The sequence below is a fragment of the Neopelma chrysocephalum genome, unplaced genomic scaffold, assembly GCF_003984885.1.
Source record: "Neopelma chrysocephalum unplaced genomic scaffold, ASM398488v2 Primary Assembly neopelma1_89, whole genome shotgun sequence".
Taxonomy (NCBI): domain Eukaryota; kingdom Metazoa; phylum Chordata; class Aves; order Passeriformes; family Pipridae; genus Neopelma; species Neopelma chrysocephalum.
Window position 1 is genome coordinate 2,503,133 of NW_020897751.1, and position 26,520 is coordinate 2,529,652.

Here is a 26,520-nt window from a genome sequence, read left to right on the forward strand (position 1 = left end):
ATTTCCCAGCCCCCAGCTTTTGCTGCTCACATTTTGCCTTTCTAAACCCCTCCCAATGCCTCACCCCACAGTGAACTGCAGAGACTCATTAGAAAGGAAAGGTGAGTGCTCTCAATCCTGCCACGAGCCGACTTCAGTTATCCTGTGCCTACTTTTTCTCTTCCCTGCCTTGGTTAGAAAATAAACATCTGCTCATTTTGATCCATCAGTTGGAAAATTAAGCAATTAATGCAGACAACATCTGTGGACAATGATTTATCAAACACGGGTTCAGTAACCAAAGTGTAAATTGAAGCCAACTACAAGAGCTGGAGGCTTAATATATCTTCAGGAAAAAAGAAGGAAATAAAAAGAGAGACAGAATGACTCTTCACAGAACCTAAACCTTCTGGCAATTAGAAATGGCAAGATATTTAGAGGTGTGATGAAGAACAAAGAAGAAACCACTATAGCACTATAGAAACCACTAGCCTAGAAAGGCTAGTTTTATTTTAATCACTGTGGAATGATGCACTGGTTTAAGAAATACACTGTTACAGCCATGGTCTAGTGATCTGACTTTGTGTATGCTACTGAATTTAAGCCATGTGATACAAATCCTGCAGGTAGTCAAAATTTAAAAGTGGTTTTGAGGAAAAAATACAACATTACTGGAGGACAACGATACCTCTTATAATCAAGGGTAATTCTGAACGTGATTTTGTGTTATCTTGATTAAACAACCATCTTGTGGACTTTTGACAAGTTTCATCAAGAATAAATTATATTTTCTCTCCTGCAAAATTAAGAGAGCACTAGAGGGAATCATCAGTCCTCACTAATCTTATCAAAGATTATATCAATATTTGATATTTTTATATCAGTAAGCCTCTCATGCAAAATACTGCAGATCTTTTACACTTATCTGCTCTTAAGAAACAACAAGAGCAGCTAAAAATGCCAACAGTAAATACTTTTGGTATTAAATAACCTGTGTTTTTTTGATGGTAAATATGAAAAGGTTTATTGGGTGACAGTGAAAGACACCTTCACCTGCACCACCACATTTCAATGCTCCTGTGATGTTCCTCACCACAGAAAGCTGGGAACTTAGGCACTCCTGCCCAATAATCGTGTTCCTATTGTTATGATCCAGTTATTAAAATTATTTGAAATGCCTCTACCTGAATTAAGGTACAAACGAGACCAGATGCCAAAGTCAAGAGTATGGGTTTTGTTTAATGGTAAATGTGAGACAGAGAGAGAAAGAAAGAAACAGGAAAAAGGAGGCGGGGGGGAGAGGGGGTAGAAGAAAGAGAGTGACAGAGAGAGATTAAAATAGAAAAAGTATCACTGCTCCGTGTAACCTGGCTGCATCCCTTCGGTCAGGTTCTTCTGGTCTCCTTGGTGGTGAGGGTTTCCTAAAAAACACAGAATCCAATGGATTAATATGCATTCAGGAGATGCCCGGGCACCTCCCATGGAGCAGAGGGGGGAAGCTTTCCAGTCTCTTGTAACAGACTCTGGATTTGTTGGATCAGTTGGATCACATGCAGTGCTCTGGTAGTGGAAGACCTCAGGAATGAGTCTGGGGGCGCTTTGGGGGTCTTTGGTGGTTTATGACCCTTCTCAGCTGCCTCTCACACAAATGTCCTGTGTGTACGTGGTGTTCTCGGGGGCCAGGGTGTTACTCCTTCAATTTGGTGTGGAAGATTTCACCATCACAAACCCAAAACCTTTCTCCTCCACCACCCCCTGAGCCCAGCTGGGGCTGATTCTTAACACAGATACATTCTTCTTTCCTGAGCCTTGTTTACTTCTCCTCAGACGTGAGATGATTAGACAATAGTCTTATCTCAAGTCCCCAGTCACAGTCCAAATTCCAGTCAGGCTTCGGTGGTCCCAGACAGGCAGTGGCTTCCTTGTAGTTTGACAAAAAGTCTTTCTGTGATTTTGACAATGTTTAAGACATTACCAACGTTTCAGTCCATCACAACTAGGGAGGATGCTATCAACAGAAAAATAACAAAGAGGATTACAACTTTGTCTTCATCTACAGAAAAAAAATAGTACTGAATAATTTGGCTGTTTAATTCACTCTACAGAAGTTCCTGGCTTTTGGGTTTGTTGAAGATTTTGGTTATTACTTCCAGTGTTCTGCGTGGTAGTCACATAATTTTTAGAACACTTTTGTGACATTAATAATGAGTTTGAGAGCTTCAAACCAACCAATTTTGACACTAATTCCTACACATGCCTATTTAACCATAATTTTTTCCAATTTCAATCAAGCACTTCATTCAAATTAATCTTTGTAACCCCTTACTTGGGACTCTGTGAGCAATTAGAGGCACTGGAAATGCAAGCCACAAGTATACCCATCACCTTCTTGTTCTTTGCAGACACATAAATTAACCCTTCTCCTCATAATGTGCATATTGTTGCACATTCTGTCCCAGTATTTTCTTCTAAATTAAGACTGAACTGAATAGCTTATCACAAGACCTTCATTTTGCACAGAGGGACCTCCAAGTAAAACACTAACCAGACAAGAAAAAAGTAGAACTCTGCCTTTAAATTGAGATCCAAAAGTTTTCTACCCATTTGAATAGAGCAGGAAGATTCCTACTCCATAACAGACACATCAGGTACCATTACACAGGGCAATTTAAGGGGCAAAGGTTTTTGTGAGGCATTGAGTAAAATATAGGTTTGGTCATGCCCAAACTATAAACTCACTGAGCTCACACACAGTGAATAATTTTACCTGGGAGAGGACAAATAATCAGAACTAGGTTCAAAAAATAGCAGTGTCACTTCAGGGTGTTCCTTTTATCCATTGCACGGGGGTTGGTCGCTTCTGCCATGTCTCAAGTGAGAGGATGAGAGGAAATGGCCTTAAATTGTAGCAGGGGAGGTTCAGACTAGGTATTAAAAAAAAATAATTCCCTGAATAAATGGTCAGGCATTGGAATAAGCTGCCCAGGAAGGTGGTAGAGTCACTGTCTCTGGAAGTGATCAAGAGACATCTGGATGTGGCACCTGGGACATGGGTTAGGGGTGATTATGGAAGTGGTGGCATGACCTTGAAGGTCTCTTCCAACCATGATGACTCTGATTCTGTGTGACCCAGGTTGTAGGACGAGCTCAAGAGCAGATTTGGAAGTGCACACTGTAGAGCCAGGGCAGACCATTGTGGAGCCCGTGCAGGGCTGAGGGGGAGGCACAGCATCCCAGGAAGGCAGGGAGAGCTTGGCCCTGGGCTCCAAGCCAACACAGGTATCACCAGTTACCTCACAAGCAACAGCTCATCTTTCTGAAAGGCAGCAGCTCCGAGCTTGTGATAGGTTCCTACCAGCACACTTCACCTCTCATTTGGGTTAATTAATATCCACCACCTGCCTCTGGAAAGCTGCCAGCCTCAGCACAGTGCAGTTAACTTCCCTTCAGGCTTCTCTATGTAGCAGATGAGCTGCCAAAGCAGGTGTTTGCACAGCTTTATAGTGAACTGCAGGTAAATCCCCCAACTGCAGAGAAAATCCTACAGTGTTTGATTTGGCCTTTAGATGGAAATCAGAGTGTAACAACAGCTGCAGAAACTTCTATGAAGTAACTCCTACATGATGCAATTGGTAAACAGAATCCAAACAAAAATACATCGTACAATGCGACATGTTTGTTGTAACAGGGAAGCCTGGACAGAGTCTTCTGGCAAAGAAATGAGAATTCTTGCCTTAGAAGGGAATTTTTGATAAATTTATGCTGAGCAAAGATAATACACAATGAAACACCTCTCCTCGGGGAAGAGTCTTAGGCTTTTATCCTATTTTGTACATCCTTACAAAATCATAGAATCAAAGAATGGTTGAGTTGGAAGGGACCTTCAAGATCGCTCCATTCCACCCCCTGCCATGGGCAGGGACACCTTTCACTAGTCTAGGTTGCTCCAAGACCCATCCAACCTGGCCTTGGACACTTCCAGGGATCCAGGGGCAGCCACAGCTTCTCTGGGCAACCTGTGCCAGGGCCTCCCCACCCTCATAGCCAAGAATTTCTCCCCAGTATCCCATCTAACCCTACCCTCTGGCAGTGGGAAGCCATTCCCCCTTGTCCTGGCACTCCAGGTCCTTGCAAATAGTCTCTTTTCATCTCTCTTGCAGGCTCCCTTCATGTACTGGAGGGCCACAATTCAGTCACCCCAAAGTTTCTCCTCTCCAGGCTGAACAATCCCAACTCTTCCAGCCTTCCCTCCCAGCAGAGCTGCTCCAGCCCTCTGATCATCTTGGAGCCTCCTCTGGACTGGCTCCAGCAGCTCCATGTCCTTGCTGGGCTGTTCCCAGGGCTGGAGCAGCTCTGCAGGGGGGTCTCACCTGAGGGTCCTGCTTCTTGCCCTTCTTGAAAATCAGGACAACATTCACCAGCCTCCAGCCAACCGGGACCTCTCCTCCATTGAGACAGCATCACTGAATCCAAGAAAAAGCAACTGTGTAGAGCCAGGATAACTGCAGAGTTCCTCCAGAACCAATCCCTGATGCAAAGCACCATCTCCTATCAACCACTGACTTACAAGAAATATTCCATTTTTCCCAGTCCAGAAGAACTCCAGAGATATAACTAGGACCTGCTCCAGCATCCCTTCCTCTCTATGTCCCAAACAGTCCCAGGCTGATACCTGGGGACATATGTCCCAGTGTTTGTGAGCTTTAGGAAATCATGCTGATGTGAGAATGAATGAGAATGAGGCAAATAAATTCTGTAAAATAAAATCACTTTCCCTGAAGTTCACACATTTAGTTTTGTCATGAAAACTTTCTAAAAGCATCGCTGGGTTTTATGTATCAAAGAGCAAGCAACTACAATTTTTTAACTACCTTTAAGGCTTGCAAGAAACTGATAAACATTTACTTTTACTGTAAAAAATTAAGTTTTCTGAGTCAACTGTGTATTATATATTTGTCTTAATTGGGCTGATTTTAGCCTCCTTTAATTTTGTCTAATTTTTTAACTTGGACTTTTATTTGTTGCAGAGTTTCTCATAAAAATCTGCAAACGAAGTACAAACTGTGGTTAACGAGCTATGCATAAACCTTCTCTTTTCCTTTATCATTCTTACCATCTGCTTTGGCTGTTTTATTATCAGCCTGTAAGCTAATAATCTATCTACTTTATTTCCTATCTTACTTGGAAAAAAAAAGATGAAGAAATCCACAAGAGCTTTCAAATTCCCTGTTTTCTCTGAGTTTCCTCTGAGTGGTGCCTTATGGTCCAATCTGTTTCATGATCCCATTTTCTCCATTGCAAAATCAAGACTTCCAATTCCATTAAAAAACCCCTTTGGATATCCAATACCCTTCTTTCCCCCAGGAAAATGTCAGGGCACAAATTGCAAGATTAAATCAATCTATTTTACCCTACTCCTCCATTGCTACTAAGCAAAAATAATTCTTTCTCTCCCCATCATTCCTATTCCGATCTTTACTGACTATGGATTTGATGTAAATACAACTACGGATTTGCAGACAAAAAATGGAGTATTTATGTCTTATCTATCCATGTAGAAGTATTTAACAGTAGTGTTTTCTCTGTGCACTGCAGTCTAATATGTGCTTTGATAAAGCTGTTCCTTCTCTTCCAGTTAGGGCCAGCAAGTTTCTGGGCATCTGTATTTTGGTATATTCCATCAAACACGTATTATTGGCACATTAATCTAATTAAATTCCCTCATTTTGTCTAAAATACCATTAAAAAACATAAGCATTCTTTTCTGAGCTAGGCCAGTACTGCATATGACCAATAGGACAAGAGTGAGAAACAGGACCAAGTTCTTCAAAACTCACTGAAAAACCCCTTAAATTCAGTGTTTTATGGAATACAAACATTGCTAAGCAGTTTAAGGAAAAGTTTCATCATGGTCTCTCCTTTCTAATTAAGCCACTATTTTCAGAACTATCAGTTGGATAGCATTTGTTTTTTATAATGGAATGACTGACTTGAGGAGAAGTTGGAAAAGCCAGGAGCAAGAAATAGGCTTTATTTAATGAGGATGAATTTGTGAGACATGATCACAAAGTCAGTAACAGTTAACCACTGAGCCGAGAAACTTCTTTTGGATCCTCTGCAGATTTCCTTGCAGAGCTGCTGTTCTTGTGCCTAAGCTCTGCAGAGACTTTAATCCATTTTGCACCTGAAACAGGGCATGTGAGTGAAATTGTTATAGTTTCAAATGCAAGCTCAGGGGAACTTAATGCTGAAAACTGATCCTGAACTGAGCAAAAAAAGAAAAACGAAGCTTGCACAGACATTCTGAGGTGCATGTCTGTCTCGAGCACACTGTGTACAAAAGGCACCTGGTAGGTTCTGTTATGAGCCCATGTATTTATTAGCCCTAACCAGGTTTGTTTTCTTACTTTCTTGTGCTCTCACATACATTATAGCACTTCAACAAGTAACCAGTACACCAACAAGGCTGGCTGTTTCCCACGTTTTCTGATTTACTATTTGTTTTACGAACCAAAACAAACCTATCTGAACAATTCGTATTTATTTTTTTAGTTTACTCTGAGTAAATTTATGTGATAAAAAGAACTTCATCTTCCCAGGTATAGAAAATACAGAGAGAAGAGTGTGTATACCTGCTCCGAGCCACTCAGAAGTCCACAGAAAGACTATGGGCAACATTCATCTCTCCTAACTGGAATGATTTAAAAGTTGTCTGGGCTAAGGTACCTGCAGAGACCTCCACAATCAAACACAATTCTGTCTTCAAGCATGATTCATCACTCTCTGCATGTACCAATCTCTCCCTGTCGACTATAACGAGGACCCAGATGGGTAGTTTAGGTCAGGGAGCCAACTTTTAAGACTGCTGTGGTTAAGTGATATCCATTGCTGTTGACTGAAACAGAGTGGATCCTGACAGAAACCAGGTAGAACTCTGTGGCCAAGAAGGGCTATGATTTCTGAATCTCCAGTGCTGTCCCTCAGCCAGGAAAGACTGTCATTCTTTGTCACAGACCAGCTTACACTTAATGGAGTCCTAAAACAGCGTGCCAGTCAAGGGAAGAACAAACACAAAATATGTCAGTTAATTTTTAGAAAGGTCAATTAACGTACAGGTTGACTCTATTTCTTCTTCTAGAGGCGTTAACATCTATTACTTTTCCCTTCTAATTAATCTACATTCATGCCAGGTTGAGTGAAGCATACACAGTTTGTAAACAAGGCACCAGGCAACTGTTATGACACCCGGATGGGTCCCACACCCAAATTCACACAGCAAATGCTTTTACTGCAATTGCTTTATTGCTTAGTGCTACAATACTAACATATTCTTCTCATGCCAAGCAAGTTGTGACTTAGTAGTAAGCAGTACCACTTCTAGGACTTCTAGCTGTGGGCCAGAAGAGAAAAGGGCCTTTTTCAGCCTGTTTTCCCATCCCAATGAGAATGCAGGATGGTGTCATTCCTATATTAGGGTACTTTGGTTCACAGAAAGGCAGGAAAACAGGAAGCAGCAATGCCTTTCACTTTACACACTCTATCTCCACAAAAACACTCAAAGGATAACAGCAAAGGCCAACTCTATGAAATCAGCACTCACAAGACACCACCCATGTCTTTGCTAGGCTTCAGTTCAAGACAGAGTTTAAGCTCTGATCAAACACACAGCACACCCTCGTTAGCTATTGACTTTTACAGAGCCTACAACTGATACACTTGTCTGTCCTTATCTCTCTTTTGTCCAGTTTTTCAGGTCTGTTGTACACTAAAACCCGGCAGCAATAAAGCTGTCGCTCCTGTGATCTCACTTGACACAGGCTTTGCCTTGCTCGGTGTTCCAGGCTGCATTCCTGCACTGCTTTTCCCACTAGGCCAGTTGACTTGCTTCCATCCAGCTCAGCTAAAAGCACAGCTGCTTAAATGCAGAAACCTTTAAAAGAAACCTTGGAAGCAGTTCAAAAGCAATCTTTCTGCCACAAAATTTTTGCTAGCAATTGAGAGTTTCAAAACTTCTCCCTTGTCTGGATGGATGGATAGATAGACAGATAGATAGATAGATAGATAGAATGCATCTGTATTACTGTTTTAGTTCATACAAGATTGTGGGTTGAGGGGAATCCCCACAAGTGCCCCACTCACCACACTCAGATCACCCAAGGGAGAAGTCTCACAACTCATGAACTGGGCTTATTTTGGAGGAACTTAAACGAGGTGTGCTCCACCCACTGCTGCTGTCAATTCAGTTCAAGGGCCCACAGCAGTGGTAGCCCTAAGTAACCTCCCAAAACAGATATAATCCTGTGGCACCCTACCACATGCCAGTATGGACACAGTCAGACAGTCCTATCTGTGTTCCTGGCTTGGGAGTCATTCTCCTTCCAGAATCTTGCCACTTTTAAAAGGAGGGAGGCCCTTCAAACACTGTCCTCTTTCCCCTGGTTTATCCCGACAGAGACAGGCGAGACATCATGTGCTCCCCTCTACTTAATTACAGGCTGTGAAATATTAGCCTTTATTATTTTCCTCACGAGAAAAACACCCCTGCAGAATGTTTGGGGAAGAGAAATGAGGCTGTCTTCCCCTGACTAAAATAATTAACAGCAATGGAGCTCCAGCCTTGTCAGCCAGCCCAGCTGCAACCAGGAAAAAAGCAGGGACTGAGACCCCCATTTCATAATAGCAACTGTGGATATTGATGTCCACTCATCCCAAGGAGTGACTGATTCTCAAAAAATGATTGCTCCAAGCTGAGTAAGAGCTTGGCAAGGTCTAAGATGACAGAAAGTAAGAAAAGTCATAATGTTAAAACATACTGCTTTCATGGAAAAAATTTTCCAAACAAACAGAAATTTTAAATGCAACAGAAGCCCTAGCAAACATGTCAAGCTAATCTTTAACCTCTCTGGTCTTGATTCACATAATTATAATTATGTTAAATGCAATGCCCTTTGATTCAAAAATATCAACATTACTGTAATGGAAAAAGTAATTAGTTTTTTTAATTAATGAGAGACTTGAAAATGCACGATAGGAAGCATTAATTTCTGTTTTTCTTGAGCTATTAAAACAATTGTATAAAAATATCACGTCACACTATAGGTCTAGTCCTTATGGCTCTGCTAAAAATTACACTTTAAGGTACCAAATGCAAATATTTGCATATCAAGAAATAATCATCCAGTTGGACAAACTAAATGCCCATCTCTTACTCCCTAAGGGCAAACAAAAACCATGGCATACAACAAAATCAGCTCAGCACAGCTAGTGGGAAGAACAGCCAGGTGCCCCATCACCCCTGGCAGCATTGGTTCCACCAGCAGAGCCTCAGCACAGACCTGTGGGGCAAAGGATGGTACAACAGGCCCTGTTCAGACCTAGAGATTAATCTCTCCTGATATTAAGATCTTACAATGGAGACATTTACATCTGAATTCGTAACCTATAGATGATGGCACTCCTAAATCCAGTATATTCTAGCTGATGGGATAGAGAGCGTGGGATGGGAAATTACGTCCACAAAACATCTATTTCTGATCATTAACCATAAGGGAACCAGAGATTACCAATTCATATTTGTAAGAATAACTCATAAAATGGTTCTTTTTTTTGGTTTTAACTAAATTCTGAATATGTTTCCCCTGCTCCAACTGTATTTCAGTCTGATGATGGTGTAAGTCTTTGCAACATGAATTTTTTGCAAAGAGGTGAGTACCACAGCAATTTACTGCATATTCTGCTTCTCCACAATCCAAAGCAGGGTTGTTTCTCAGACCAAGGTTACCTTTGCACTAAAACACCCGTTCTGAGCGGGGGCTTTTCTACCACCAAAGCTCAATACAACCTATATTAATTCTGGAAAACCATCTCTCCTAATGCAGATACTGAAAGCACTCTGGGGATTACAAAATCAAAGAAGACTCAAAACCATCTCGAAGGCTTTATAATATTTTCAGGAAGTACACCTGGTTAACACAAAGATTTAAAAATGCAAATTCCTGAGGAAAATAATTCTGTCCAGTGTGCAAGGTTGAAAATAATTTAAGCGTGGCAGCTTAGTTTTACAGAATCTTCCATGTGGGACCAACTACTCCCCACTGTAAGTCACTAAGTTCTATGTCATGATCTTACTTTAAAATAGGCAATTTATCTGTTCAAAATGAGCAATTCAGCTGGAGAACACAGGGGTACAAGAGCTAGCATAGACTTATTCACTGAGCCAAATTAAGGCAAGCACAGCTGCCACCACAGAGTGACCCATCCCTCTAAAAAACTGTCAGTGTTTTGACCATTTTAAGAGAAGAGACATCAGGAAGTTCTGTGTAAAGGATATTCACTTTAGCACTCTCTTAAATTCAGGAAGGTAATTGAAAGGCTCAAAAATCAAAAATTCCATAGCTGTGGTATGAGTATCCAGTACTGAAGGTTAACAATAATAATTTAAGAAGCCAAAGAAGGAGCTAAATATTTATCATCAATAAAATATTTGTAGATTCTCTCCCACTTAATTCACTTGGCTGAAGAAGTGAAGGAAAAAGAAGGAAGAAAGAAGAGAGGACTATAGGTTAATGCTATAATGTAATAATTTAAAACAAGAAATAGGAATTCATGCTTCTACTTGCATTCATTAGATTATTTCATATATTACAATATATTGTGCATCACAGCTCTGGATCCCCAATTCTAAGATTGCCCCTATGATTTAACACTTTAAAAGTGATCTTGGCAAGTCTGCCGACAAGGGAAAAAAACCCCAAGAAACTGAATGCCATTGATTAAACTTGAAAACAAAAGTGAACTCAGGTGCCACAGCAAAAAGAAGACTTGAAAATAAGGTGTTGCTTCAGTAGGTGTATGAATCAGGTACATTAAGCAGCTACACTGTGACACAGATCTTAGACTTTATGCGTTTACATCAATGACAGAAACAGTTTAAACTCATTTGTTCCAAACAAAGCCAGCCTCACTGCCCTTAATCTCCAATTATAATGCTGTCCTCTCCCTCATCCTACAAAGGAGAAGAAGGAAAAAATGGACAAGATAATTAGAGATTCCAAGAACTTTTTCAAATGAAACTTGAAAGTTAAAACTTTGAAAACAGGACATTTGGTTGCAGTGCTTCAGAGCACACCAACAGCCCTCCCACACTCAAGAGCAGAACAAGGAACAGTAACCAAATCCACAGAAACAGGACTCAAATGCCCTAATATCCTGAAGTGATGCTTGCTCCCTCTCATTAAAGACAGTCATGATTTCAGGGCTGGAAAATCCATCTCAAACTGAATTGTAGCTGCCCCACCTACTCTCTGTCTAAATAATGGTCTAGTCACAAAACAAGACAAATATAAAAACCTGCAGTAAGTTCTGCAATTAATCTGTTGCCTGTAATTATTATTCTGTGTTTGCTCATGGAGAGATCATGTCTTTTGTAATCACTCAATCTCTAATATTGTGGATGCACCCTTGGATTGGATTGGATGGATGGATGGATGGATATGTCCCACACATAGGCCTGCCTCACCTGGACATCTTATTGTAGTTTCCTAGCTGGAGCTGTGTGGTTTTAAAAAAGAAATATCCAAAGAACAATCCAATAACAGCATTTTTTAAGATTATATGAGGAGCATTGGAGCATTCATTTGGAATACACAGAGCCCACAACCCTCAAGACATTACCAACGAAACTCTGGTATTCTGCCTTTTCATGAATCTACATTTAACACTGAACTACTGCAACCACCTGTGTGGGATAGGCTGGAAGGAGTAGGATCCAGGAATCACTCCAGGGACATAATGTGTATGTGCAGAGTTCTATTACATGCAGCCCTCCTGCCACCAAGACAAGGGAATTGCAAAACTGAATCTTGTTTTAACAAGGCTGGACCATGACAAAGTGTGTAGTGACTGTAAGACAACGTGTTTGGGACAGCTACAGCTGGGGACAGGAGACAGGACACAGAAGAATCACAGAATCACAAGATGGTTTGGGTTGGAAGGGATCTCAGAAATCATCTGGTTCCAACACCCCTGCCAAGGGTAAGAGACAGCTTCCAATGGAAGGAAAGTATTCTCTTGAAAACCCCAAAATAATTTATTACTCCTTCAACTTCCCTGGATTCAGACCTCTGTCACAGCTACCACTAAGGTGAGACACCTGCTGGGCACCAAAATGACACCCTGCATTGATGAGGTTTTCCTGTTACACCCAGGGCAGGCTGGTGCTGCTGAAAGCCTTTGGGAACCAGACATAATCCATATGAAACCCAAACAGAGCTGTGGAGGGGACAGAAAAGGGAGGGCAGGGTTGCCCCTGCTCATTCCCTGGAGCAGCTGCATGAGAACCAACAGTATCAAGCTCAGATTTCTGATTTTACATCAAGAGAATCCAACTGGAGCAAAAAGGACAAGTTGGAGCACACTCTCACAGAAGTACAGCAATAGCCAAACATCACTGTGTACTGATGACATCCCATAATGTATTCTATTGTATACTTCACACTATTCCAATGACTCCCTAAATAATGGAATAAATGCATAATACAATTGACACAAATTTTATCTTGCATTCATCCAGCTCTAGTTCAGTGGAACAATAATTTTGTTTATCTGTGAAATACTGGAAAGGAACTGTGTATTTCAACTTAATTGCAACTGCAGTCTTCAGGAGCATTTCTTATATATCCGAAATACATGCTCCCACATTAAGTTTTCATAAAATATTGAAATGTTCTTTACTTGTGCTTTACTTCTTTTTCTAAGAGTTAACTTAGACATTACCTTACAAAGCGCCTCAGACCCTGAGCCACCTCCCCACTGCTATATTTAATGAGAATACTTAGTTTCAATATTACTTTACAGCATGTTCAATCTGACATGTCTCCAATTCATAAAACTACAAAAGGTGATTATTTCAAAAAATGACATTGCCTATTAAAAATGAAAGAAATACAATTTAATTTGAATTATATTACTAATTTACATCTACATATAGCTTATTAACTGCTGCTGGCTTCTCAGTTGGGTAGGCAAGATAGGAAATGTTTCAATTTATGTAATAATTAGAACAAGACCAGGGGTTCTTTCCTTATTTAAAGTGCGTTTCTTCTCTAAAGACTGACTTTTGAGACAGAGGTCTGGTAGATTCCATATTTCTCTCCTAAACATTGAGAAACAGTTTGTGTTAAAAGTGAAAGTACTTTTTCTAATTTTGAATCCTGTAACTCCCATCAAAATCCAACTAGGTTTGCTACTTCTCATATTACTGAAACCAAACTATTTCTGGGGGAAAGAAGTGTCTCTGGTTACAGATACTGGGCTCATTTAAAGGCTGGTCTCAGTGACTTAAAAAAGAATAATCACACTCAGGAAAATAGAGTGTGTCCTTCACCAAAATGTTTATTTTTCACAGATGATTTAGGCTGGTTTGCTCCATCATGGAGAAGCAGTATTTGGCTTTGTAATTGAGATTTTTACTCAGGTTCTCCATGGGAAATAATTTACAATGAGATTCAAAAATTCATGGTATTGAGGCAGGTGATTTGAGAAAGTGTGAACATAATAATAAAATTAAAGGTTACTTTTCCTGGATCAGCAGGGATTTATTCCATAATTGACCTTTCATCTTTGTATTTATGAATTCAAGGAAACTACCCACATTATTAAAGATAAAACTCCTGTTCAGGCTTAGTGACACCTTGGAAAAGCCAGCATAAGGCAGCCCTTCTCCTCCTCCTCCTCAACACCTCACAGCAGGACACCTGGAATTCACATGGCATGTGCTGCTGGACCACTCACCCTGCTCTGGAAGCAAATGTTTAGAGTATTCTTGACTATAAACTACATAAAAAATGAGGGAGAGTTTCTAATGGAGAAGCAATTTTTATTATTTCAGGAGATAATTAACATGCCAATGAATAAGGAAGTTCCTTGTCTCATTCTGCCAGGATGCCACTGCCAACTACCAAATACCTTCTGGTTCATGCCAAAATGTTCTTCTCGCAGATGGGACTTAAGATCTTCTTGTACTTCACTGATGGTTGTTCCAGGTTATCAAATCATTAATATCATACAGAACCCCAGCTGCTCTCAGCCAGCAAGGGTGAGTGCTCCCAGCAGGCCATGATTTTATTTGCTACCTGCTGGTCCTTTCCTCTGATGCCATCCAACCCTCTGGCTGCCCCACAGCCTATTTCATCCATAACTCTGACAGAGAATCCATCTTTCATTATTTGTGGGACAATTCAAAGCTATTTTGTGTTCTATCTAGCATAATGCTTCTCACCGGAAATCACCTCACAAGAATATAACATGACTCACAGAATACTGAAACTCCCAGAAATTTTAATTCCCACTTTAGTAATTTCTACAGACACTGCAAATACTGTGATCACTTCGTCAACTCCTCTGCTGATGTGGGTTTTTTTGGGAGAACTCACAATTTGATTGACTTTAGCAAGATGGTTATCCAGTCAGACAGTCCTGTACAGAAACCTTATCAGAGTTTCTCTGCAATCAAGCAGTATAAACAGGAGCATGGACCTGGCCTGTTTAAGCTTGTCAGAGAATCTTTTTGATAATTTTGCAATTAACTCTGCAGAGCCCAAAAGACCTTCTAAAATCTGTTTAAAAACAGTGATGTTACACCATCTGAAATCACATTTGGTAATGCACAGGCACACAGATCTCGGTTAAAAGATCACTTCTGGCAGCCACATTTTCGGTATTATCAGAATCCCAGAATGGTTTGGTTGGAAGGGATCTTAAAGCCCACCCAGTTCCACCCCCTGCCATGGGCAGGGGCACCTTCCACTAGCCCAGGTTGCTCCAAGCCCTGTCCAACCTGGCCTTGGACACTTCCAGGGATGGGGCAGCCACAGCTTCTCTGGGCAACCTGTGCCAGGGCCTCCCCACCCTCACAGGGAAGAATCCCTTTGTAATCTCTAATCTAAACCTACTCTACTTCAGTTTAAGGCCATTAACCCTCGGGATTATCTTCCCCTTGGAAATATCTCCCCACACAAACCTGTGATATGTAATCTCTTCATCTAGACAGAAAAAATTATATATGCCACTTTTGGAGGATGGACCTAAAAGCCCCATCCAACAGATTGACACAAATAATAACACAGTCCAACTTTTGTCCCTGCTTTTACTTACCACATTTTCTTGAATAGCAGTATTTCTTTTATCTTAAAAATATTCATAGTACTTGAACATGATGGACATTTCACTTTCCTTTGTTGTGCCTACACTTCAATTTATTCCTATTTTCTTTTTTTTCTCTTTCCCATCTTTTTCATGTAGTTTCTTACGTCTACAGTCATCAATTCCTTCAAGACAGTATGATAGCCATGCTTACATTCTTATCATGTAGAGAGAGAGGAACTCTATTGTCTGAAAATTACAGCCTTATTTTTACATAAAATCATTTCCCTTTGCATTTAGCTCAGCCACGCAGCCAGTATGAATCCTCTCCTCAGGAGACAATCTCAGCTGACAGTCAATGTGTTCAACCCAATGTGATTCCTGGTGCATGAGGAATAAAATAGGGTGTTGGCAACCACTGCTACCTTCACCTGCAAGGTTTAAATATCACTTTCTTTACTGTGGAGTTGAACAGCATTAGTTTGAAGTCCTGAAACAGTTTGCAAAACACAAGGAGACTTCCAAAATCAAGCCTCTCGTGTCTGCCCAAACAAACAAAAAACTCATCATCATCACTGTGTTCAGGGATAAATACATGCTTTGGGCTGGTTCCAAGCAAGATAGCCATCCCCAAAGGAATATTTTTAATAGAAGATAATTGCTATGAAATCAAAGCACAGTTCAACAGCCAGGTAATGTAAAATCAAAGCATCAATTGTATCCCATATCTATCCAAGATTCAAATAACATTTGTAAAATTCAGGAAGTACTGAGCAGGTAAAAGAACTTATTGCTATTACTTTTACTTTCTCTTCTTTAAAATTTAGCAGTAAGTAACTTTTAAACATTTATCTTCTGCATAGATCAGGACAGCTTATGTAGCAAAACTTCAATGACATGTCAAAAAATATTGTTAAAGACCCAACACTGAGATCAATCAGGTTTTTAAGCACTTCACAAAACAGTGTTTGGTTGAACAAAAAAACCCAAATAAACAAAAAACAACAACAGCTGAATTGTTGCAGGAAATCCTAATTTTCATCAGTGAAACAGAAATCAGTAACTCAGTCTCTGATCAGAGTAGACATAGGACTTGGAATTTTGTTTTTGAAAAATGTCAGAAACTGTAGAAGAAACACAGTAACACTAAACCAAGATTAGCTAAACTGACATTCAAGCAAACCCTCTGGGAGATGCACAGAACACAAACCACATATAAGTGGATGATGGCACATTATTTCATGCTGAAGCCAGATGATACTATGGATCCCAACTCTAAGTCAAGGAACCCTTGATGTCACCTTTTAATCCTGCTGTTCTATCACTACTCATCTTGCATCAATATATTTTCAGTCTTGGGATCACTGTTTAATAGCAGATCTTTTCACCACTGACATCTCAGAATAGACTCCTAAAGAGCAGCTGGCTCTGAGAAATCACCATTCCCAAAGAAATCACATTTGCTTCTCCTCATATTTTCTTACCTCAGTTTGCTTTTCAACCAAACAAAAAAAACCTCAATTAAAATAGTTTCTGCAAATTCTGATTCATTTGCTGTGACAAATCTTTTGCATATACCAAGGTCCCTTTTTTGTTTTCCTTAGCAATAACTACTAAATCAGAAACATCTTAGGAGAAAAATAATGAGGCTTTGAAGATGATAAAAACTTAACCAAACAGGTATTGCTCCAGTCCAAGTTACAGTTGAAAATGCCATGGTCTAATCAGGAATGTTGTGTTCACACTCTCCCCCTTTGGTACAGAACTGTCAGACCTCCCACTGGGAAATCCTCTTTGCCCAAGAAACTCCAAGGATGTCTGTCATTATTACAACAGATGTGAGCAATAGCTCTGGACCTGATTTTGTTTGCTCTATGACATGTTGCTGAACTTGTATTTCTTATTTTGGAGGATGGTACTAAGCAGAAGAAATATTTCCCAGTAGCAATTCTGAAAATCATGAGCATTCCATAGAATGATTTTTTCTTACTTATTTTTACATGTAAGCAGAATCCGGCTCCCAGTCTGACCTGGTTTTGCAAGCACCAGTACCACGTAAATATTCTTTGGAAAAAACCCAACAAGTCAGCAGGAGAAATGTGAAAATGTAGCAAGGAAAAAAAATAAAATACTCTTTTTACAAGCTTATTCAGAGGCTCTAACATTCTGCTTAAACCAACACCAAAGCAGTTTGTCAGCTGTTTCCCAGGTGGCCACACGAGAATTTCCCCAGCGATGAACTCATAGTTTCGGAAACTGTGACTTAACAGTAACCACCACAAAAAGGGGAGTTTGCAAAGATGTGGAGAAGCCAAAGCTTGGTATTAGTGCCCTTGCATAAGATATTCTAGAGACTTAAATACAGACTTAAAATTGGGAAGTTACTCCTGTAAATTAAATTTTTAGATTTGACAATGTGTTTGTTTTCTCAGTACTGCTTTTTCTTTTGCTATTATAGCTACTTAATTCTCTTTCTCATACAGCAAAACTTAGTTTTCCTGTTGCTAAATTAAAGGTGTTTTCTGCATGGAACTTTTAGCAGCAAATTCTAAAGCATATTAACTCCAATTGCTACCACTTTACAGCATGCACATCAATTACACACAGATTCTGCAGTAAGAAAAACATATATTGATTTTCAGTTGAATGGATGTCCTTGCTTGCTTTAAAAAAACAGTAGGGCTTTTTCCTGCCACTGTCTCCCTTGCAGAGCTTATACTTTTAAAGCTACATATGGCCTGAGTAAAAGACAAGAAACACTAATTAAATACAAATCAGAGATTTAAAAATAAATCTGAAAATTATTAAAATTCCCAACTTACAAGCATCACTGCTAATATGTCTCTATTGCATATAATTTTCTGTACTGCAGTAAAAACATCCTGAAGTGCAGTGAAAGCATCTCAGTCACAGAAAACACTATTATTAAAAGAACAAGCAATAGGCTACTTTCATAATGAATTGAGTATTTTAACTTAATTACCTCAACTTCTGACCTTATTTCAGGATCTGAAGTTCCTGGATTTCATTGTGAGAATTAGCTCATGGCAAAGGGTAATACTCAAATATGAGTTCAAAATCACTTCAGCTATTTTACTGGAGATTGAACTGTCCTGAGCAAATGAGGAGCACACAGATACTCCATGAGAAAGGTAATATTGTTTACTTGGCAATGCTGCTTTGCCTTGTACCCTTTTTTTTCATAAACACTAACAGAGACAAACTTGTTCCCAGTAACTTTTCAGCCAAGTAGATTATCTTACCATCAGGTTTTTGTAAAAAATTGCCCTTCCAAAATTAGACAGAACACATGTAAATTACTGCAGAATCAGGACATAAATCAATTTACAACATCCCATAACTTCTTTACTCCCCATATTGCATTTGCTGACTCTGTTATTCGAGGCTCAACACTAAGGGACCCCACTCCCTCAGGGGTTACCATTTTTTAACTCCAGGGGGAAAAACACATTTTTTTCCCCACCACACCTGGTTATCTGCTCTCTGTCAGGAGTCACTTTCATTCTTATCTAAGTTTTCGCCGCTGCTCTCAGCCCTCACTATTTTCTGATCGTTCTTGCAGCTGCCAGCTTTGAAACCCCAGAATTTAAAATCATTTTATTACACAATAATCGTAGCTCTCTTTTATACCATCATTTTCCATTGGTTGGGTAGTTGAAGGCAAAGATTATCTAAAAATGAATGATTAAAGATCAGCCTGCACCAAGTTTTAATCGTTTAGTACTGGAATGGAATTTTCTGCAGCTTTTGAATGATATGTAGCTCACTTTATTTGATCCAAGAAAAAATATCAGTCCTTATAATTGGCATAATGTAATCTATAAACTGTGCTATCAATTACAAGATGCTACAGAAACACCACGCTCAGTTCACAGCTCACAGAGAAGGTGCCAAACCCGGTACTAAACCACCTCAATAAACACACACTTCTTTATTCCAAGGAGCACAGGCAGATCCCTGTGTTGATATGGGATGACAGGCTCTGCATACACAGCTGGTGAGGATGGATTATTTAAGTGCCACTTAAAGGGCTGCTTTTTCTAGAAGACTCCAAGAAGCTCCCTGTTTCCCTGTGTCAGCTCTGCACTCCGCCGTTCCCAAACATCGCTTCTGAAATCAGGGATTTGGAAACAGCAAAGAGAAAAGTGGTTTTTTTATGAAGGAAGAACATATAAAATAACACTTTAAAAAAAACCCAACAGTGAGAAAGCTGCCACTTTCCAATTGTAAGGAATGTCCACACTTAAGAAAATGGAAGTATTGAAATAAATTCAGAGAAATAGTCCTTTTTTCCGCAGTTTTTTTAAAGAGCAAAATATTGTTCAGCTCACTTGGCACACATTTTGGATTGCCAAGATTTTACCATTTTGAAAAGCCACAAAGTCTTTTTTTTGCCTAGTGTTTTGCTGGCAAGGCAGAGAAAATTTTTATAAGAAAGTGAATGCAAAGTTAAAAATACAGCAGAAACCTGCAAAAAAAAAAGTGAGAAAAGAGCCATAAGTAAAATATATTAAGGAGATGAGACACAAAGCCCCATCAGATAAATTAATACCCATAAAAAAGATAACACTTTTAGCTTGCCTAGTTCTTCATTACTGAGTAAGCAATGAAAAAGATAAACAAAATAAAGAAAAGAGAGATTTTGGAACCAGCTCTGATAGTTAGTCAGCTTCCAGCCATCACTTGCCTCTTCCCTGACTGCTTTTTTCTCATTTGAATTTGAATACATGACAAAGAGATGGTAATTGGAATAGTGAAGTTACCTAAAAACTACTTGGGTAATCAGAAAGCATAAACATCACGCCTGAGTGTAATAACTAGAGAACAGAATGTGAATTCTGAAGTGAGAATATGCTACATAGTTCACTTTTCAGAGGACTGTTTATGTAATAGAAAATAATTCATACATGTCAGCAACTTGAGAGACCAAAATTGTAATCTAAAAGAGATTTTTCCATTATATCTGAAGTTTAGTAAAGAGTATAATCATTATAAAGACTAACATTAAGTGAGAAATTCATCTAGTAATGTCAGCATAAGAGGAATGCACACCTGTGACTCATTAATCACATGACAGTATTTTACTTTGCTCATTAAGTTTTCTTGCAGATTTGTACAAAACTAGTGGGTGCTTGTTTCTGAAGCATTACACAACAAAAACCATGTTTCCTACTTTGAGACAAACAGTTGCTTTCCTTTGAAGTATATGTAATACTCAGTTTGCACATATTACAAATTTTAGAGAACAGGTCTCTAATAAACTTACGGAAATGAGGTAAATTCAACAATATTCAAACTAAAAAATCCACATCTACAGTTATCTCTAATTACATTTGAGAAACTGCAAGTACTATGGAGAATATGAGGGAACAACTGCTCACAGTCTCTTCCAATGCAAGAAGTTGTAGCTACCCAATAAAATTGGAGTTTTGGAGAAACCAAAGGAAATATGTGTCCATGTCACACCAGGTGGATCTCCTTACCTCAGGAGCACAGGAGATATGAATGAGAAGAGTCATGCAATAAAAACCCACACAGGACTTGTAGGTATCAAACTGCTGCCTCTGGCTCAGGGAGTCCCTGGACCACAAATTAGTAGAGGCTGGGACTTGAGAAAATATGAATGTTTAGAATTTCAAATGTTCCTGTCAAGATCTAATCCTCTACCAGGATGCACGTGCAGATATGATCAGCATCTATATGAAACACACTCTGATTCTTTTGAGAATCACAAATCATCAGCACGGAGAAAGATGACAGGGAAATGGTCACTTGTTGGAAAGGTTGATAAATTCAGCAAGAGAATGCCCATCAGGTTTTAATTAAATGTTATTAGAATAGATCAAAGACACAACCATGTTTGACAGGAAGATTATAGGGAATGTCCATCACAACAGAAATGCTAGCTGAGACTACCTAAGTCTAGAAAACACTAAAAACCACTGGCCAGAAGAGAGTGGGATGAGCAAATGTGGAGGGATCAACAGTCATTGAGATGCAAAAGTGTGTTAAATAAGCAAGAGAACACGTTTGTGATGGCACTGAGCTGTTTACAAATAATGGGCATTTACACCTCAGTAATTCTGCTCTTCCATCTTAGAGTGAAGATTGATTATGTGTCATTAGAATGACAGATTACAGCAGCTGCTGGTAAATTTACAGCAATAGCAGATTATTGAGATCTCAAAATATTTTTCATCTAAATGAGGAGACTTTAAAAGGTCCCATTGAGTCTACACTGTGCCCCGAGGAGTCTTTTCCATCTCACTGCATGCTCTGTGCAGCATTTAAGGCTGAAATGTTTAATACAAAAAGCTTACGTACGTTTCATATGTACTTTCATGTATGTTTAATACAAAAAGCTTATGGGAGTTCAAAAGTCTGCACCTGCAGGTCACATGGAACTTCTTAAACTTTTTGCATGGCCATGCACTTGCCCATGAATTACACAGGTGGCTGTGCCAGCCTGACAACTGCCTTGCACTGCTGTCGGGACGCAACACAGTGTCAAGCCATTCCACAAAATTAATATTTAAATTGAAAAAAAATAATTAAAAAGTATTTTATTTACATCACTTTTTTCTGCAGGTAACGTAGGAAGTGACTAAAAAATATGTATTTTAAAATTAAGTTATTTCATGGAGTTTAGAGGACGATCACTGGACCTTGGGGTTGGAATAAAAGGAGAAAATAATTTGCCTTGTTTTCTGCTCCAGCTCCACTGAAGACTGTGATGTTACCCCTGTCCATACAGTTAATGATATCTGGAAATTATGGAAATTGAGCCTATAGTCCATGTCTTGCATGTACTGCTGCTAATGAAGTTCTTTGTGACTTATCATTTGATTCAAAATACAGAAGGGGGAGAAATTGCCTTTTTCCCCTCCCTTTTTTGGGGGAAGAATGATATAGAAATAAGGTTTTATGTGGTTATTTTTTAGAAAATCTAATTTCAGAACTATAAACTGTTTTTACAAGAGCTGTTCAACATTAAAGACTTCCTATTTTAAAGCCCATACTCTAAGAGCATATTGCACATAATCCCAGAGAGCAAATGTAATTGTTCCATGCCACTTTCCTACAAGCATTTACTGTGTGCTTTGACACAGGATTATCAGAAGTCACACAGGATTATCTCCTAAAAGAGTTGATCCTTGAACTGTTAAAGTTAACACAGGGACTGGGTTAAAAAGAGTTGACAAAGAAAGGAATGGAACCTTAGTGGATTAGATTAACCTCAGCAGAATTGTCCTAAGAGAAAGTTACAGCAAATACCACTGAGAATTGGAAGCCAACTCCCTCTGCTTTTTGCTCCTAAAGATCAGAAGAGACATGCTACTAGTTCAAACATTTCCCTCAAAGCAGAAAATTAGGCCCCATTTGCAATTCTGGTCCTCAACATTAGCAAATGAGAGGCCCTCTCCCAAAAACTCAGATAAACCTATTTTTTTCTCAATATTAGGTCTCTCTACCCGAGTCTAGTGGTCCATCCTCTCCACCCGTTTGGGTCACAAAAGAAAAAAAATCACTTAAAACTGGATTGTTTAGTCCAGGAAAGACTATTTTTTGCCACATGAAGCCCTTCGGTAATGTTGATCTAAATCCACAAGCTGCTTGGTAAAATGGAAAGCTCATTTTGCAGCCAGCTTGTCGTTTGCCTGAACAAAACTGACCCAATTCCAGTGAGGAAAACTTTGAAAAGCCTCTCACTGCAGTGAGAGGTATGAAGTCAGCATTGCTTTCTGGCCTTCTTACCAGAACAGATTGCAGAGTGCAAGAAAAGGTAGAGACGACCAATATGGACAACTACAGGTAAGGAACAAGTGCAGACCTAAAGCAACTCCATAAATTCTGACCCAAACACATGAAGGAAGACAATGAAGAATATTATAAAGGCCAATGAAATTACTGTAGCCATCAAAAGGTGAACAGGAAATCATTATTCACTCTTTCTCAAGATACAAGAGCTTTAAGACACTACTGGGAGCAAAAATGAAATTAACTACTTTTTCATACCACACCATCAAAAATCATAAAATCTTTGTCACAGCGTGTCAGGGAGGCCAGAAACACAAATGGGTGCATAAGGAATTAGACACTGGAGAGATCCACCCACAGCCATTCATCGGGACAGCTGCAGTACTGGGACCATCAGCAGCCAGCACCTGGCACAGCCTCCACTCCTCACCTGGCCCCAAAACCCTGCTATGGGCCACCCAGAGACACTGAGGAGGTGACCTTTGGGGTGTCCTGTCTCAAAGCACCCATCCATAAAATAAAAAAAAAGGCTGAATAAAAGGTTCAGAAGAACAGTAGTGCTGCTTCAAGCAGTATTTTGTACTTTCTAAAGGTCACGATCTATTAGATGCATATATTTCTCCTTCTCTGAAATGTGGGCAGAAAGTCCCAATTATTATGTTATTCATGCTATTTTTATCATGCATTTTCTTAATAAAGGACTTAGTCAAGAGGTTTAGTCAAGCTGATGTGTCATTTCCATATTGAGTTGAACTTAATGGATACCAAAACCCTCGTACCAGGAGATTTAGGGAAATCACCTGCCATTTCCCAGACTTCCTAGTTGCACACATCCTGCTAGAACACTTGTGAAATAAACCTTACAGCTGCCACCTCCTGTTAGATACAACCTTCAGAACCAACCAGAACTGAGTGATAGAGAAATGATCAACACCCAGTGACTGAAACCAGGGTAAATAATGCACAATGCACCCCACAAATCCACATATATTCTGTGGCAGAGAAATGGAAAGAAATGGAAATGTTTGAATTCTTGCAGAACTTACATGCTATGGGGGTTTTTTATTTTGTTTTGTTTAGCATGCAGTCTATTAAAAACGCATTAATATTAAATAATCAAAAATAAATACTTTAAAAAGGAATACTTTAGTACAGATCATTATTTCAATTTCAGAATAATTCATTTGAGCAGTGTTTCTAATTAATTTAACATTCATTTTTAATTGCCAAAAGATTAAATGGATTCATCTACTTTTTGCTGCATAAGTTTAAATGAACAGCTTTAAATACCCATTCTATTTATGGAAAGCTATTTTGTCAGTTTATTTTAGCAGAAAAACACAGTTATTTTGTTTCTGCAGAAAAAAGAATAAATGAAGCCTGTGGAGAAGATGCAAACAGAACTGTGAAATAAGTCTATGCTTTTATTAAGGGCAAATCTTATTGTCTCGACCCATGACTAACAGGGAAATTTCTCAGGAAACTGACTCTGGGAAGAGGGGTGAAGACAGCTACTTAATACATTTTTGCCAAACACTCCTTAATTCCGTTCTCAGAAAAATGTTTCCTGTTAAAACGGAGGTAAAAGAATTTTGGTAAAATTCAGAGGTAAAAGCATGTTGCTCTGCTTAAAATTGTTCCCAAAACTGGTGCGCTCAGTGTGGACATTCCTTGATCCCACAGCAGGTCCCCTCCAGCCTTTTCAATTTCACAAGTGACTGTTAAATAACCGAGGAGGAAACAGAATTGGTGATCAATCCATGTGATTAAAAAAATGGAAATACCTATGTCTATATTCCCCCTCCTCTCCTGTGCACTATGTTCAAAGATGCATTATAGTGTCTCCTGTATAGTGTTCTGAAAAACATACATATCACGAATGGAATGAGACATTCATATTAATTTGAATTATTTACACATGGAATCATGTCTAGACAAGCCAGTCTGGCTCCTCAGCCACCACGTGCTTGGTTCTTTGGCATAATGCTCACGGCAAAGGCCTTCCCAGACAGTGGCTTGTGTTTGGAATTCAATCCTTTTAGAGCAGGACAGAGGTTTGAATCCATCCTGGGTATCTGCCAATCATCACACTGGCAAGTCTTGGTCCATCTTTGTCCCTGCTGAGCCCCAAGGATCCTCAGTGCTTGTGACCCCAGCAGAACACAGCCTTCAGAAACCAGCTGGGGTCACAAGGCGTGTTTGACAGCGCCCCCAAATGCCATGTCCCATGTTCCCAAAAATCAGCCTCCAGCAAACCACAGTGAGTTGTTTTACTAAGTTAATTTACAGAAATCTGACTCAGCAAATTGAAGTAATTGCTTAGAAAATAAACAAATAAATTGGTGGTTTTAAAGTATTTTAAAATTATAAAAAAACCTCATTTTCTACTTCCAGGGATTCATTTCAGGGCTTGGCTCAGCTCAGTGAACAAGCACAGGGCCTAAGTCATGAATTGCTATTTGTAAAAATTAGAAAAACATATACTTTTATTAGGCATTAAATTAACTACATAGAAAGAATGAGAAAACATTAGGTTGTCACTGATTTTTTTTTCCTAATAGACAGCACTGCATTTAAATGAGCACTATAATTCTTAGACTTTAATTCAAGCAAACCTAATTGTGCATGGATCACTTTGAATATGATAAAATATAAAGCACACATCAATGGATTTAATATTTACTGTGCTGCTTAACTGCACTTTAAACTGAAGGGAAAAAAATTATTTGATGGGTTACTTTACTTCTTAAATAACAATATCCTAGTCAAAGATCATGGGAGATTTTGCCAACAGTAAACTTCACCGGTTTATAGGGTTTTTTAAAGATTATTTTAGTTCCTTGTTAATAAAAGAAACAATGGGGCTACAGACAATTTAAATTGACCATGGCAAATAAATGTCAGTTCTGTATCTACTTGCAGTTAGATTAAATGTTAATGACTTACAGAGAAAGAATACAAAATGTCCCCACTACTATTTAAAGCATCAACATGAAACACCATACCAAAATAAAATAATTAAATAAATTTGAAAGGTGGCAATTTAACAGGTTGCTAATTCTGTCATTTGTATCACCTTGTATTTGTGAAAAGCAAAGCAAATGGAGAGGGCAGCAGCAGTTTATGGCACCTCAGCAAAGTCCAACACAAAAAGTTAGATGCTGTTTATATCCACCTAAGATTTAAAAATATTTTTTTAACCTGGAGCTGGAAATATCCAGATTTTGTGCTAACTCCACTTAATAAAAGTGTGAAATTCACATTGTTCTATGACAGTATGTTTTAATCTTCCTTTATTCTCTGTGTTTTGACTCTGATTAAAGCACAGCTCCAAACAAGCAGAAGAACTGGGGGGAGGAGGTCACAGTCCTTACACAATGCTATTTTATCTTTTACAACATTTTCTTTAACAAAAGATCCTGCCTATAACTTCCTGAAATAACCCTGTCTCTTGAAACTCTAATTAGGTTTTCCAAGACAGAAAAGGACTAAAAATTACACTTCCATTTTTTTTTAGGGTACAGCTTTATTTGATTAAACAATAAAACTGCCTTGTGAAGCTTTTCAGCCCCTGCATTTCAAAATCCAACGGAGCAATTCAGGACTCCCTTCACTGGAACA

General features: G+C 39.1%; 1 long non-coding RNA gene across 1 annotated transcript in view; it reads right to left on the minus strand.

The window, feature by feature from the left end:
• Positions 1 to 26,520, minus strand: part of LOC113972232 — a 35,672-nt gene that overhangs the window by 2,619 nt on the left and 6,533 nt on the right. Inside the window, exon 2 of the long non-coding RNA XR_003535813.1 lies at positions 1,347 to 1,987. This is a non-coding gene — a long non-coding RNA (uncharacterized LOC113972232). The remainder of the gene's footprint in view (positions 1 to 1,346; positions 1,988 to 26,520) is intronic.